Source organism: Podarcis muralis, chromosome 7 (assembly GCF_964188315.1).
Source record: "Podarcis muralis chromosome 7, rPodMur119.hap1.1, whole genome shotgun sequence".
Lineage (NCBI taxonomy): Eukaryota > Metazoa > Chordata > Lepidosauria > Squamata > Lacertidae > Podarcis > Podarcis muralis.
The window spans coordinates 70,980,935-70,996,650 of NC_135661.1; the positions used below are offsets into that span (position 1 = coordinate 70,980,935).

The window sequence follows — 15,716 nt, forward strand, 5'->3', positions numbered from 1 at the left end:
TGATAGATAGATAGATAGATATAGATAGATAGATAGATAGATAGATAGATAGATAGATAGATAGATAAGATAGATAGATAGATAGATAGATAGATAGATAGATAGATAGATAGATAGATAGATGATAGATAGATGATAGATAGATAGATAGATAGATAGATAGATAGATAGATAGATAGAGGCAAGACAACAAAATTAGCATCTCTAATCATGTCTATGCCTGGACAACCTTCTTCCCAACCATATTATTTTTTGAGAATAAAGAAAAGGTGGTGCAGTGAGCCTCATTCTAGCTGAAATGCTGATTCGGGGCCTGTTTGCCATTGCCCCCATTACAGTTCCTTGGTGGGGGGCTGGACTTAGCCCCCAGGATCAGCCCCTGCCGCACCCCTCCTACTCCTTGACCAACAGATTTCTATTTGCACTCTTTGAGAACTCTTCGACCAATTTCAAATTTGGCGTTTGTTTTATATTTATTTTGCAATCTTCAAGAATAATGTATGAACCTGTGAATAAGTGATGTCATAATTTGCAATTCATGACTTTGCAATTAGCGTCTTGTGACTTGCCAATTTTGAAAGTCAGTGCAAACACTTCATTGACTTGAATGCACAAATCAGTTAATTCAGAGCTTCGAACGACTCGGCTAGCTATTGCTAAGAGTTAAGTACGTATTAGATAGTGAAGATGAGCATGAATTTTACATTAACTTAGAACTTCCCTCGGAATCTTAACCCACGCAAATCAAAAGTGAAGTTGCATTAACTTTCTCTTTTTTAAAAGTTATGTCAGCAAAACTGCATACTGCAAAATCTTCTTGCTTGTTTAACTATTCCAATGCCCCTCCTTCCCTCTTGGTCTGGCAAAACTGCTTCCAATAAACTTCAAAGCTTCTGTTTTCATTTTTGATTAATCACAGCCTGACAAACTGTGATCAACCTTAGCAGTGGCTTGCTTGAAACAAGTTGGCTTCAAAACATAGATTATGAAGCTGGCTTGTTCCAGCAACCATAGTTCAGATTAGCCGCAGTGTAAGGTCTGGACGTAACACTAAACTGTGGTTTACTGAAATCAGAAGCAGGAGCTTTAGGAATCCTGGTGGAAGAGCCTGAGAAGGTCAGAGGTGGGACGAAGCATGTGAGCCCAACACTTACTAAGACTCATTACACCATGATAAACCACAGTTTACTGTGACTTCCAAATGCAGCCAATCCCAATTCAGTCCATAGCTACATTGCCTTAAAAATCCTTTAAGGCAAATCAAATGAACATTCATCTGCAGTCCATCCAGTTGTATCAATGGGAATTTTACACTGATTAGACACTCAAAACAGGGCAGGATGAAAGCAACCAATTTCCTCTGTACACTGTCCTCAGTATCATGCAAGTAGAAGCATACTGTATCTCATATAGAATCATAGAACTGTAGAGTTGGAATGGACCATTAGGGTCATCTAGGCCAACCCCCAGCAATGCAGGAATCTTTCACCCAACGTGGAGCTTGAACCCACGTCCCTGAGATTGTCTCATGCTCTACCGACTGAGCTATTGGGATTTTCTGAACATGAAGGTTCTGTTTAGCTATCATGTCTAATAACCACTGATAAACCTTTCTTCCGTAACAATCATCTCTTGAAACCAGTCACCACCGCTGCCTTTTTGAGGAGGCAAATTCTACACATTCATGGTGTGCTGAGCGGAATTATTCCCTTTTATCTGTGCTGGCTAGACTGCCAATCAATTCCACAGTGACAGACTTCCTCACTATGACGAGATGCATTGCATTTCTATTCAAATTATAGTAATTATTTCTGAATTTGCATCTATACGTATACATTAACATATGCAAATTCAATGCAAATCGGTGTCTTCCTCCCCCCCCCCTCCCGGCGGGTTTGCATTCCCTTTTGTGGGGCAGCAATGCATAAGAGGCCACCTTAACTGCTACCCTGGGAAAAGTGGGGATCTGAACTGTTAGCTTTAGGCCTGCATCCTTGCACTGCCCGAAAGGTATATATCTATCTCTGTGCCAAAGAGCAGCCAGAGAGTGGGGTGGGGGGGCGGAATGGAGCTAGAGGAGTGCTGCAGCATTTAAGCTATTCAGTCCTGGGCTGATAAATCTGTCCTTTCATCCTTAATTAATTCTCTAACTCCCCAGAAATGCTGCTCTTGCTGTGATAATCTTTGCTCACAGCGGCACAGCCTGGGCCAAGCGTTCCTGCGTAATCCATTACAGCAGAAGCATCAGGGAGGGAAAATGGGCCAGAGACTTGGACGCCTCCTTTCCATACCCCTGCGCTGCACCTCCTGCCCATTGCACACCTGCTGTTCCATTGCTGCTCTCCCTGCATCTCCTGCCGAGTCTGACAGCAAGGAGGGCTAAACTGATTTTTTCGGGGGGAGGGGGAGGGAGAGCAAGCATTTTCCATGCAAAAAAAGAAGAAAATCAAGGGTGACTCAGTAGTCCCCCAAAATCTTCTTTTAAATAGTAACACAGCCATTTCACCCTTATCCAACACCCCCCCTTTTTTGTACTGTTTTACTCCTCTTCACTGCCTGACTTGGCAGCTGTTTTGGCACAGGGTGGGAAATAGATACTTCCAGGCTCTTTCTGTTTGCAACATGATCGTTCCCGCAGCCAGCACGATGATATCACAACCCCAACGTAGCCAGTTTGATTTGGCTGCACGGTAGCATCACAAAGCCAGCTGAGAGCGAGGGAATGCTTCTTCCCTTCAATGAATGGGAGAACAGCTTTATTCTATCCCATACAGTAGCAGCAGCCCCCCAAATACAGCTGTGGCGGTATGTGGATATTTTCACAAAACGCACCCTCTGTTTGATCCCAGCCCTACACACCCCAAAGCCAAATCAGAGCCAACACTTCTAACCTTCACTCTGAATGGGCATCCATTTTCACACCATTGACTCCACACGTTTTTGCTGAAACGAGGAGCCCGTGTTCCATTACTTGGCAAATATTCTGAACAAACGTTTCGCACATTCGTGTTTCAACTCGGCCCCTAAGAGGAAACACATAATGGAGCACGTCTTGTGCTAGACAGTCCCAAGCGGTGCTAAGTGGCAGCAACTTCTTTCGGCCTAGCCATTTTCTGAAGCAGCGCTCCGCCACCGGATGCTCGAATACTTTAGACACACACACCCCAAGTCATGCATTAGCACCTGCACACCAGGAGGATTCCCCCCCCCCTTCTCCTTCTCTCTTTGTAGCTGTTTGGTGGAAGCTAGCGCATCCGGGTCAGTGCCTCGCCTGATTCAGAAGCAACCTGACGGGTTGATAATTGAACCAAATGCCCATTAGGGGCATGACAGAGCGCATCAGTCACCGAGTTCTCTATTGCAGGTGGCTGACATGCACGCAGCCTGGCGTCTCCCCTGCAAGCAGTCCAGTGTGTGTGTCAGTGGCAGCTTGGCCGGAGCTCCTTTCAGCTTGTCATGCATTTCTGGGCCCGCTGTGCGCTTCAACCCCTCCCCCCCGCCCCTGCCAGTCGGGAACTTGGCCCGCATCTCATTAGCGCGCTTAATGAGCAGGAGACTGCCAGCGCATGACAGGCAACCTTTGCCTAGAAGAGGCTAAAAAGCATCCAGCTTGGATGAAGGTAGGAGAGGGTGGATCAAGGATGCCACCAATTTGCTTCTCTCTCTCTCACCTTCTCCCCAGCCCAGGATGCTGCTTGCAGGGAAGATGGATCGCCCGACTTATAGGAACATAAGAAGCCACCCTATATCAAATTCAGATTGTCGTTCGGGAACCTGGCTTATATGGAGTCAAACCATTGGGTCCATCTAGCTCAGGACTGTCTACACCAGAGGTTCTCAATTTGTGGGTTCCCAGATGTTGTTAGACTACAACTCCCATCATCCCTGAGCTCTGGCCTTGCTAGCTAGGGGTGATGGTAGTTGTAGTTCAACAATATCTGGGGACCTCACAGGTTGAGAAAGGCTGGTCTACCCTGACTGGCAGCAGCTCTCCAGGATTTCAGGCAGGGGACATTCCTAGCCTTACCTTGAAATGCCAGGGATTTGAACCTAGCATGCAAGATCTACCCTTGAGCCACAGCCCTTCCTACATTTATCTAGCTCAGTTTAGGAGAGCCATGTCTCCTACTTCACAAATCCTCTATCTGAAACTCCTGTGGCACAATGGGTCAGTGCATCTGGCTGTTAACTAGAAGGTTGGTGGTTCAAGCCCACCCAGGGACAGCTGCGGGCAGGATTCCTGCGTTGCAGGGGGTTGGACTAGATGGCCTTTGGGGGACCTTCCAGCACTACAATTCTGCAATTCTATAAGCCCTCTTCAGTTTGATGAGCTGTCCCTTCCATCTGGTTAAAAGACCAAGAACCTCCCCTACGTACCAACACACCTCTTAACTTGTGAATGAGACAGACATGCAAACCACAAAGATGGCGTCTCTGTCCCATCCAAAAGACCGCGTACATCCATTTTTTAGGCGCAAGAACTTAAGATCAAAGCATTGCTCGCTCATGGTCACAGTGAACCAGGGTGAGTGGGAGGGGGCAAGTAAGCTCCGAAACGTATTTGGTAGGGGTGCCATGCCCAAGGATTGGAACATGCTGCCACGGACAATCTTGTCTGGCAGGCTCCCTGGCAACATTTTGATCTAGGCTGAATACTCCCCCTCCCCCTTTTCTTTTTGTTCCAACGGTCCTTCGGCCCATCAGATGTTTGAGTTCTATTTTTAATTTTTGTTTTGCTTGCTGCCTGCGCACTCATTATTATTTACACCCTTGGTATTGTTGTGCTTCTATTATCTACGCAGCCTTTTGCTTTCTCTGAGCCTTTTTTGTTTGTGAATATATATATATATATATATATATATATGACTGTTTTTGTGTTGCGAGCTACCTCTTATTGAGGCAGAAAAGCGGAACATGCATACTTTTAATAAACCAATAGAGTCAAGCTCCTCCTGCTTTCTCCCAGGCCATTTTCTGCCCCCTCCACACGACTGCATGCTCTGGTGGCCTGTATCAGCTGAACCCCTGATTCTAGTCTTTGGGGCAAGCTTGAGACATTTATCTGTGAAAGGAGCAGCCCCCTTCCTTGCTCCCTCTCCTTCAGACTTAGCACTGTAGTGGGTTGTTTCCCATCCAAACCTCCTTCCTCCTCCTCTTGACCACAAGCCATGAAAGCTATTTTCAAACTGACGGGATAAGCAGCTGACGCAAAGTTGACCGCACAAGCCGCCTACCCCTGTCCAGCACAGTCCCTTCCCCACTGTCAGGGCACAGCTCTGGAAATCCAGCATGCAAGAAGGGGGTGGTAATTTAAAACAACTTGAGTGGCAAATCGCTTTGGCTAGGCAATGCATCCTGATGAAAGAATAGGGCAGGAGGAGGGAAGGGGGGGAGAGAGAGCTCTCAAGTTCTTGAAGTCAACGTAGTCCCCTTTTAAAAACCTTCTGACTGTTATACCACTACCTCGAGAAAACATGGTGGTGCTATTACGAAACTCTCTTCGCTTTCCCATAGCGTAGGGACTCGTGGTCGGCCCAATGGAACTTATTGGCAGTAGTTCCAGGGCAAGAACAAAAACACATCTATGGAACTCACTGCCACAAGATGTGCCAGCAGCCACAGGTTTAAACAGGGAACGGCAAGCCCATGGAGGGAGGTATTTCAGTGGCTATCAGCCATGATGTTTGATTAGAACCTCGATATTCAGAAAGAACATGCCACTGGATTACAGTACCGGTGAATGGAGAGGCTGTTTTCTTTATGCCCTGCTGGTAGGCTTCTCGGAGACATCTCCTTCCTCTGAGGTTTTTAAGCAGAGGTTGGATGGCCGTCTGTCATGGATGCTTTAACTGAGATTCCTGCCTTGCCGGGGGTTGGACTAGATGACCCCTGGGATCCCTTCCAACTCTACCATCTGGTGATTCTATGGGAGGCAGGAGTACATGGCACATTGGTCTGATTTGACAGGACTCTTCTTATGACAAGCAATATGGGTGTGAATTTTCCACCTTATCCTAGCAGTGGACAGTGTTGTACAGTGTTCTCGAAGCTACCAGCATGAGTTTGACCAAACTGCAGGAGGCGGTGGAAGACAGGAGTGCCTGGCGTGCTCTGGTCCATGGGGTGACTAAACAACAACAACAAATCCTAGCAGCCTCTGCATATTCAGCTTGGGTGAACTGCTACGTGATGCCAAGTGAATTCCTGGTTGGCTAAAACAAATCTTGCAGCCAAGATGGAAGAGAAGTGGTACTCCCCTTTCAGGGGTTCTTAACAGCAGCTAGCTGCTTGACAAATCTGTGCTACCATCGTAGCAACTGAAATAAACATTGCTAGGGGCGGTGTGTGTGTGTGGTTTGAACCTGATTGCCAAAAGCCTGAATGAAGGGTCCAGAATATTGCTATTCAATCAGGAACCCACATTCCTTTGATCAACGCGAGTCCAGTCCCAATTCACTGTGGGAGATTTCCTGATACGATTTGATGATTTCTCTGTTGTTTCAGCCCCCATTGCCTCACCTTGCCAGAACAGATAGCTTTGACGGGGGGGGGGGGGGGCAGGGAGAGCAGTATTCCTCTTTGGGGATTTTCAGAAGAGGCCGAACTCTTTCCCCTGAGGTCATCATAGCCTGCCATAAAAATACACACAAGTGTATTTGTAGTATCATAAAATGAAACCTGAACCCCAGAAGAGGCTTTGCTTGGGAAGGCTTCCCCCTTGCAATTCCAACATCTCAAGCTGCATTCATTTTATTACTTATTACATTTGTATCCAACCCTCCTCTAAGGAGCATACAGTGGTACCTCAGGTTAAGTACTTAATTCGTTCCGGAGGTCTGTTCTTAACCTGAAACTGCTCTTAACCTGAAGCACCACTTTAGCTAATGGGGCCTCCTGTTGCCGCCGCACCACCGGAGCACGATTTCTGTTCTCATCCTGAAGCAAAATTCTTAACCTGAAGCACTATTTCTAGGTTAGCGGAGTCTGTAACCTGAAGCATATGTAACCTGAAGCGTATGTAACCCGAGGTACCACTGTACATGGTTCCTCTTTTTTCTTCCTTTCATGAGAACCCTGTGAGGTAGTTTCAGCTGAGGGAAAGTGGCAAAGAGTTGAGGCCCCTACCATACACACACATATATATGCACCAGGGTCTTAATATTCATGGCCCCCTATGCCTGCTACTTACTTTTAAAAAGCCACTCAGACACGGGAATGCCATTGCATATATTTTGCCCCTTACTTTCACTTAACTCCAGAGACTTAGTCACGTTAGACCAAATCAAAACAACAGGCTGGATCAGTCATTCCTAGAGCAGAACTACTGAAATCATTGGAACTTCATTTAGTCATGTCTACGGTAGCTTCCTATGTTCCTAAAACGCTCCATTAAAATCTGTTTTTTTTAAAGAGACATAAATGTGTTAAATCAGCCTTTGGCAACATGGTCCCTTCTAGATGTTTTGGAAAACTCAGCTCAGCCCCAGACAGTATGGTCACCCGGTGAGCTTTATGGTTCAGTAGAGATTTGAACCCAGGTCTCCACAGTTGACACTCAAATCTGGGTGTCGGGAAGCTGCTGGATTCCAACTTCCATCAGTCCCAGTTAGCAGAGCCCAATGATCAGTGATGATGGGAGTTGTAGTTTGACAGTGTCTGCAGGGGCACAGCTTTCCCATCTCCCCCGTACCAACTACGACACCTGAGTGGAAGGAACACACACACACGCACACACACACACTGTGTCAATTACCGTATTTTTCGCTCTATAGAACGCACTTTTTCCCCTCCAAAAATTAAGGGGAAATGTGTGTGCGTCCTATGGAGCGAATACAGGCTCCTTGGCTTCAGTGATAGCAATGCGAAGCCTCTGGAGCGTGGAGGGAGCACTCACTCTGCGCTTCGGAGGCTTCATGTTGCTTTTGCTGAAGCCTGGAGAGCGAGAGGGGTCGGTGCACACCGACTACTCTCACTCTCCAGGCTTCAGGGATAGCCGCCTGAAGCCTTTGGAGCGCAGTGCGAGATCCCGCTGCGCTCCACAGGCTTCAGGTTCCTTTTGCTGAAGCTGGGAGAGCAAGACTCTCCCGGCTTCAGCAGAGAGGAACAGCTGTGCAGCGCCCCATCAGCCAAGCGGGAGGAGAAATGGAAGGGGCTCCGTTTCTCCTGCTGCTTCGCTGAAGGGGCGCTGAGCAGAGAGGGGGAGAATTTTTTTTTCTTGTTCTCCCCCTCTAAAACAAGGTGCGTCCTATGGCCGGGTGCGCCCTATAGAGCGAAAAATACGGTATGCAATATGCCTGTACATCCATTACTTGTATTTCTCCCCTTTTAGATGCACAGAAGCAAGGCCTGCTTGGTTCCTGACTGCTGCTTCCAACATAAGTGAAGGGGGAAACAGCAACATGAGCATTTGTTGGATTGACTGATATTCATATGAGAACCCAAATGCAGCCACCCTAAGAGAAGACAACATGTAGGGAAGGTGGGTGTATGTGTGGAACCGGGGGGTACTTATAGGATGACAATAGTTTTGAAATACAGCACTGCAAGCAAAGAGGATTGCCAAAAAGGGTTGTTTTGAGCATTGGGTGTGTGCATATGTGTGCATGAATGCAATAGGGGAAGAGAGAAAGGTTGGCTCTGTGATAATATGCATGTGTTACAAGGATGATGCCTTTGGTGGGGAGGGGAGAATGTGGGCAAGGATTTGTTGCATTCTACCAGTGACTGAGCCTAGGGAAAGCTGGTTTGGCCCCAGTCCCTGTGATGAGGAAGTGCCAATTCAGAGTAATGCCACCAGCAGGCTCCCTTGGCACAGAAACCTCTCTCTATTGCTCTGGGCTTGAGCTTATGTTGCTGTTAACAGTAGTCCCTTTCCTTGGTGAGTGGGTTGAGTTCAAATTTAAGACCTTGTTCCTGTATGGTAGGTGTGTTTTCACTAAGCTACAGTCCATTCCCACAGGCCAAACTGGAATCCTCCTACGCCAGGGATGGACAAATCTGTCAGTTTCAGTTTCTCTCAATTTCACATCTTTTTTTATCCAATGTTAAATTCAGCTCTCCACATTTCTTGAGCAATTTGCCATTAAAACATAATAATAATCCTATTGAACATTTGCCAGCATTTTAGTGCAATTTTCTCCTAATAACCTGTACGCAGTGCTGATTCTCACACACATTTATGGAAGCAACAGAAAGTGTTTCAGGGTCTTCTTTTCACTAACACATCCATTTTTATCCACACGAACATATGCTTTTTTCTTTTCTTTTGCACATTTGTTGGTTGGAGAACTGCATCGGAAAATTCGGAGAAGGGTGAATTTTGAAGGTTAGCTGTGCTTCGGTTTGCAAGAGTGCAAACCAGGTGGCTTCTCATTGCAATGCAAACCCAAAGTTGCACCCCTACCCCACCCTAGCTGGACATAGATTGAATCAAGCCTGGTCCCATCTCCTTGGGTGTGCCTTGCAGCTTGATCCTCCCAGCCAGGGCCCCCTCGGCCTTCCAGTTGTGCTGGGATCTTGTGAGCAACCCTGGGTTAACTGTTGATTAGCAACTGCTGCCGCTGCCGCCAGTGCTGCCTCTGATGAGCTGCTCTTCAGACGGGCAGGCAATTGACTGGCGGCTGATTAGATGCTTGAGTGCAGCCTCCTTGTAGCTATTTTTAACTTGGCTGCCGGTAGGGCTCTCCCAGCCGAGATGCAGAATGCAGCTCTGGAAAGGGGGGCTTCCAGGGCGCGGGGGCTTGAAAGCCCCAGTGGGAAGATGGGGCAGAGGGGGCTGGCAGTGAGCAAAGCAGGGGGGAATCCCACCCCAATAAGAGGCTCCGGTGGGCCCACTGATACTGAGACTTATGGGTGGAACCACAAGAAGAGAACTGAGCTGGCCTTCTAAGGATATTCATCTCAGCCTTCGGCAACCTGGCACCCTCCAGATGTTTTGGACTATACAGTGGACACGGGTTGCGAACATGATCCATGTGGGATGCATGTTCGCAAACCACAGTGTTTGCAACCCGCAGCAGCACGTCTGCACATGCACGGGTTGCGATTCAGCACTTCTGTGCATACGCAAAGCGTGATTTAGTGCTTCTGCTCATGTGTGACCGCAGAAACCTGGAAGTAACCTGTTCCGGTACTTCCGTGTTTTGGGGGTCCATAACCCAAAAAACCACAACCTGAAGCATGTGTAACCCGAGATATGACTGTACTGGCTGAGGCTGATGGGAACTGTCCAGTCCAGAAGATCTGGAGGCTGCCTGGTTGCCCGAGGCTGATTAATCTCACAGGTGGTCCGTTGTTCTTTCAAATAAAACATTTTAATTGTGTATTTTAGGAATGTAGGGAGCTGCCATAGTCATTAAGATCCTCTGATTTCAATAGTTCGACTCTAAGTATGACCGATTGTGGATCCAGCCCTTGCTTTTAAGCAGCTCTAACAGGCTCGCATGGCTAACCCTCTCGAACTTAGTAAGGACCAAAGCAAATGCAACAGCACCCACCCAATTCATAACTGCACGGATGGCTTTTCAAATTGTAAGTAGCAGGCATGGGAGGGCTATGAGGATTAAGACCCTGGTGCAGAATAGAGGTTTTATCTCTTTGCCACCCCACTGCAGTCCTGATGTGGATTCTCCCTGCCTATCCTACTATTTGCATGCAGCTGGGGGGTCGGGGTGGGATGGAACAGGAGGTCTAGGAGGCCGGATCAGGTTTAGGACTGCAGCGGGAGGCAAAGGGTTAAAGCTCCCTGAAAACGTCCCCCCCTCCTTGCATTCAAGACCCTCAGTCGAGATCCAGGCAGCCATGCCTGCAATTTAGTTTTTGAAAGCCATTTGCCCAGTTCCTAATTACATGACAGTGCCTTGGCTATTTCAGCCCTAAGTGGGAGTTCTCTCAGCCTTCCTTCTGTGGTGAACACCACTGCAGTTGAGTCATAGGAAGACAGGAAGCTGCCTTGCCCTGAGTCAGACCCATAATCCATCTAGCCCAATACGGCATTCGGGGGCATCATGGTGTTCTTAGACACTCAGCCCCCTTAGAACCCATCAAGGCCCTATGAGTTCCTCCCCTTCTAAAAATAAGCCCTTTGTGCTGTTTGTTTGGAAGGTTGTGAAGTTTTGGGTTTGAGCACCGCTAGTTTTTCCTCCTGTGAAATGGGTATTTTGTGGTATCTGCTGCTGTTTTACGGACTTCCGAATGCCCCCCCACCTCTCCAAAGATCAAAACAGTTCAGGACCCTTGGTCTGCTCTGCCTGGCAAGTGGTTCACCAGGGTCTTAGGTGGGAAAGAGTCTTAACAATCACCGCCTTACCTGATCCTTTTACCTGGAGATGCCAGGTTTCGAACCTGAGACCTTCTTGCTACAAAGGTCCCTTCCATCAGAAAAGCCAGATGGACTACGGAGCTGGAAAAGGTTCCCCAACCCTAGCTTAGACCCTGACAAGAGAGTTTTGCCACCCACGGCTGCTGCTGCTGTCATCACAGAATGGCGACACGGCAATTTCCAAGGGGCCAATGAGGTCCAGGAACCAGCGAGCCATACAGATCTGAAATGAACAGCCAATTCTTTTGGCTGCAGACCAAGTGAAATACAAATTGGCCAACAGTGTCAGTAGTTAATGTGCCCCAGAAGAAGGCAGGGGCTTCCCAGTGCAGGGACCTACACAGCATGGGCGAAAAGCAGCAGAAACGCTTGCGGGTCATGCTGCATATCGGAGAATAAGCGGGCATTTTCAGTTGCGGCAGCGGGGGGTGGAAATAGCTCGAGAGGTTTCAGCTCAGCCTTAGCTGCTCAGACTTCAAGGGCCATTGGCACGGCTCATCTCGGAGTCATGTGTGTGCAACCCACACAACACACACTCAGCAGTTGTGGTGCATTCCTTTGCAGTGCAGGCAATGGCCCAAGCACACCCAGTGCTCATAACAGCCTTGGATGGAAGTTCAAAGTTCTGCCTCATTCTTTGCCCCAGCTGCAAAAGGGGAAAATGTGAAAAAATAAATACTGTGTGCAAAAGGCATCAACCTGCTTAGTTTATCTGGATTGCTGTTTTTTTTTAATTGCACAGTATATGTCATTATTATTATTATTATTATTATTATTATTCAGTTTGACACAGAATATAATGCACAACCCAGCTGAATATCCCATGTTCCTGCCGCCCACAAACCAAGAGGGTCCCTTTGGTTGAAGGCTGTCTTTCGGTAGAGCCCATTATGATTACCCATCCTCCTTACAGTCACATCTGCATCCAGGTTTTCACTGCACAGCAGCAAGTAAGTGCTGTGAGGAAAGGCTGTCATATTTGGGAATTTGTAGCCGAGAGAAAAGGTATAGAGGTGACACTACAGAAGTGCATGAACAATTATGCACCGCGTGAAGAAAGCGGCTAGAGAAAAGCTTTTCTCCATCTCTCGGAATGCTAGAACTCGTGGACGTCCTACGAAGTTGAATGTTGGAAGACTCAGGCCAGACAAAAGGAAGTGCTTCATTCAGGGCCTAGTTAAATGATGGAACCTGCTCTCACAAGAGGCAGAAGTTTAGATGGTCTCAAAGAGGACTGCAGAAATTCATGCAGGGTAAACCTACCATCAGGGCCAGGGCCTTCTTAGTGATGGCTCCAACATGGTGGAATGCTCTGTCCCATGAGACCAGGGCCCTGCAGGATTTAACTTCCTTCCGCAGGGCCTGTAAGACAGAGCTATTCCGCCTGGCTTTCAATTTGAACTTAGCCTGATCTTTTATTCCCCTTCCTTCCTTCCCTCCCCCTCCCCTTTTAAAGAAGATTACCCGCTCTGGGATCCCACAGCTAATTCTCCCCTGGTCTCCTCGCTGGCCCAAAGAGGACTAATTTAGCCAGCTAGCCCTGGTGATCATCTAATGTTTATTGGATAGATTTCCCCCCTAAATTGATTGTTGAATTCGGAATTTATTGTTATTCTGTTATTCATGTTTTATACTACATTTTATGCTGTTTTTTGTTGCATCAATTAAGTGTTTAAAATTTGTTGCTAACTGCCCTGAGCCCGGTTACTGGGAAGGGCAGGGTATAAATAAAAATTTATTTACTTATTATTTATTTACCAATGGCTACTAGACACAATCTTAAGGAAATCAGCCCTGAGTGCTCACTGGAAGGACAGGTCGTGAAGCTGAGGCTCCAATACTTTGGCCACCTCATGAGAAGAGAAGACTCCCTGGAAAAGACCCTGATGTTGGGAAAGATGGAGGGCACAAGGAGAAGGGGACGACAGAGGACGAGATGGTTGGATAGTGTTCTCAAAGCTACCAGCATGAGTTTGAGGAAACTGCGGGAGGCAGTGGAAGACAGGAGTGCCTGGCATGCTCTGGTCCATGGGGTCACAAAGAGTCGAACACGACTAAACGACTAAAGAACAACAACTAGCCACAATGACTCTGGGGAAGTGATGCTTCTGAACACCAGCTGCTGGAAGCCACAGGAGGAGAGAGGGCTCTTGTGCTCATGTCCTGCTTGCAGGTTTCCCAAAGGCATCTGGTTGGCTACTGCAAGAGCAGGATGCTGCACTAGATGGACCACTGGCCTGATGCAGCAGACTCATCCCTGGAGGTGTTGAGGTCCAGGAAACAGCACCGAGGACATCCTGGCCTGCCTCCCTTGAGCTGCTGGGAAGCATCAGAACCGATGGCTTCTTCCGCTCCTCTGGAAAGTGCTCCACTTTCCTCTCTCGTCTCACAGGAGCGCTAACATTCGGGGGGCCTCGGTGGCCGACTTCTGTGAGGCTGCAGTATTTTAATTGGCAAACGTGCTCTGCCTCTGTTCCCCCCCCCCCGGGCTCTTTGGGCAACTGGAGCAGTGAGAGGCAGAGAAATCCTCCCAGCAGTCACCATGACAAGGATGAAGTCTCCCAGAGCGCTGCGGCGAAGGAGTTAACAGCAACACCCGTGGGGAGGGGGGGCAGGGAGGAAGGCCAGGTGTTTCCCTGTGGACAGTGCATTAGCACCATGGCAACAGACCTCCGCGCTCCAAGCCCTCACCAGCAGATGAATGGTTGGCAGTAATGTAACAGACAGCAAAACCTGAGGAAGGAGGCCCCATGATCTGCCCAAAGTTTTCAGGGTACCCTACATTTTGGAGGGAGGGGACTAAAAAAATAATCCAGCAGCTTTTCCAGTTTCACGAAGCAGTAGCTTTCAGGCAAGGACTCGCCCCTCTCCCCCAGCTGCTACACCAGACCCACATTTTGCTATAGGCAGTTTGCTGTTTCTGCCTCTCTTTGCTGACCTGTTTTCACCTCACCTCTTTCCATACTCCCCAACGTCCTGCATTAAGAACGTAACAGCCCTGCCACATCAGCCCAAAGGCCCATGCAGCCCAGCAATGGGTTCTCACAGTGCAAGCAGGACCTGAGTGCCACAGCGATCTCCCACTTGTGATTCCCATCTACTTCTATTAAGAGATATGCCACCTCTGTCCTTATCGTTTCCCTTCTAAGGAAACTCTAAGAAGAAAAGGGTGGTTGTGTCCACAGCGCAAGCTGCCTTGAATTGACCCATGACACAATATTCGAGTTACCAGTTTTGGAACAATGGCTTTGACCAAGTGTGGGCAGATTTCGGTCTGGCAGGATTTACTTTGCTGCTGTTGTTTCGCTAGCAGGATGAGGTCTACTGACCAGAGCCAAGTGCAAAATAGTTTCTTATGGAAAGGGGAGCCCAGTGCAAAGTGGGGTTCAGGGGGTGGAGCAAATGTCCTACTGTGCCCCGTGAACCATGTATAGAGATGAGCTACACATATAAACACACATCTACATTCAAGTTGCTACAGATGAAGGAATCTAATAGCCCAATTTAGGGTGAAGGAGAAGCTCTTTTGCTGGTACAGTGGTACCTCGGGTTACATACGCTTCAGGTTACATACACTTCAGGTTACAGACTCTGCTAACCCAGAAATAGTGCTTCAGGTTAAGAACTTTGCTTCAGGATGAGAACAGAAATCGTGCTCTGGTGGCGCAGCAGCAGGAGGAGGCCCCATTAGCTAAAGTGGTGCTTCAGGTTAAGAACAATTTCAGGTTAAGTACAGACCTCCAGAACGAATTAAGTACTTAACCCATGTACCACTGTACTGGCATAGGTAAACAGTTGGTAGTTAGAAACCTTTGCTGATGTACTTCAAATCACCCAGCAACCTGCCAGTAGAGCCCAATCTATGTTGTGCCTGTCCCTGTGGAAGACATTTAAGCCTGAGATGCCTCATGTCCTTCTTCCAAGGCAACACTAAAAGCTTGGTTCTTATATATGGCCAGTTAGAAAAGTGCTATAGCTCAGTGGCAGAGCACATGCTCTGCATGAAGAATCTCCTGCGTTAAATCCCCATCATTTCCAGGCAGGGCTTGGAAACACCTCTACCTGGGACTCTGGAGAGCCACTGCCAGTCAGTGTGGGCAATACTAAGCTAGATAGGCCTGTGTGTAAGGCCACTTTCTATGAAAGTGAGATAGCAGTTCATTGCGGTTTCCATGAATGTATTTTGGGGGAGGCAGCTCAAGCTTTCCTGGATCTAGAAAAGCTCTGCACAGTATTTTCCCCAAATTTTGTTCAGGAATAAATCAAGCTCTAAGTATTTCTAGTAACTTGTATGACTCCCCTCCCGATATCTGTAACTTGTCCTGGTTTCTTTGTGTTTTTCTTGGGGGCTTTTTTCAGAGCTAAACCAAGTGCCTCCTAATATAGTTACTTTTCT

At 47.8% G+C, this 15,716-nt stretch overlaps 1 protein-coding gene and 1 non-coding gene across 2 annotated transcripts in view; one reads left to right on the forward strand and one right to left on the reverse strand.

Annotated features, from left to right (window-relative positions):
* The window catches only part of FOXO6 (forkhead box O6), a 125,283-nt gene that overhangs the window by 36,956 nt on the left and 72,611 nt on the right, over positions 1-15,716 (reverse strand). The gene's annotated exons all lie outside the window — the stretch shown is intronic.
* TRNAN-GUU (transfer RNA asparagine (anticodon GUU)) lies at positions 4,151-4,224 on the forward strand. Its single transcript has one exon. It is a non-coding gene; the product is annotated as a tRNA-Asn (tRNA).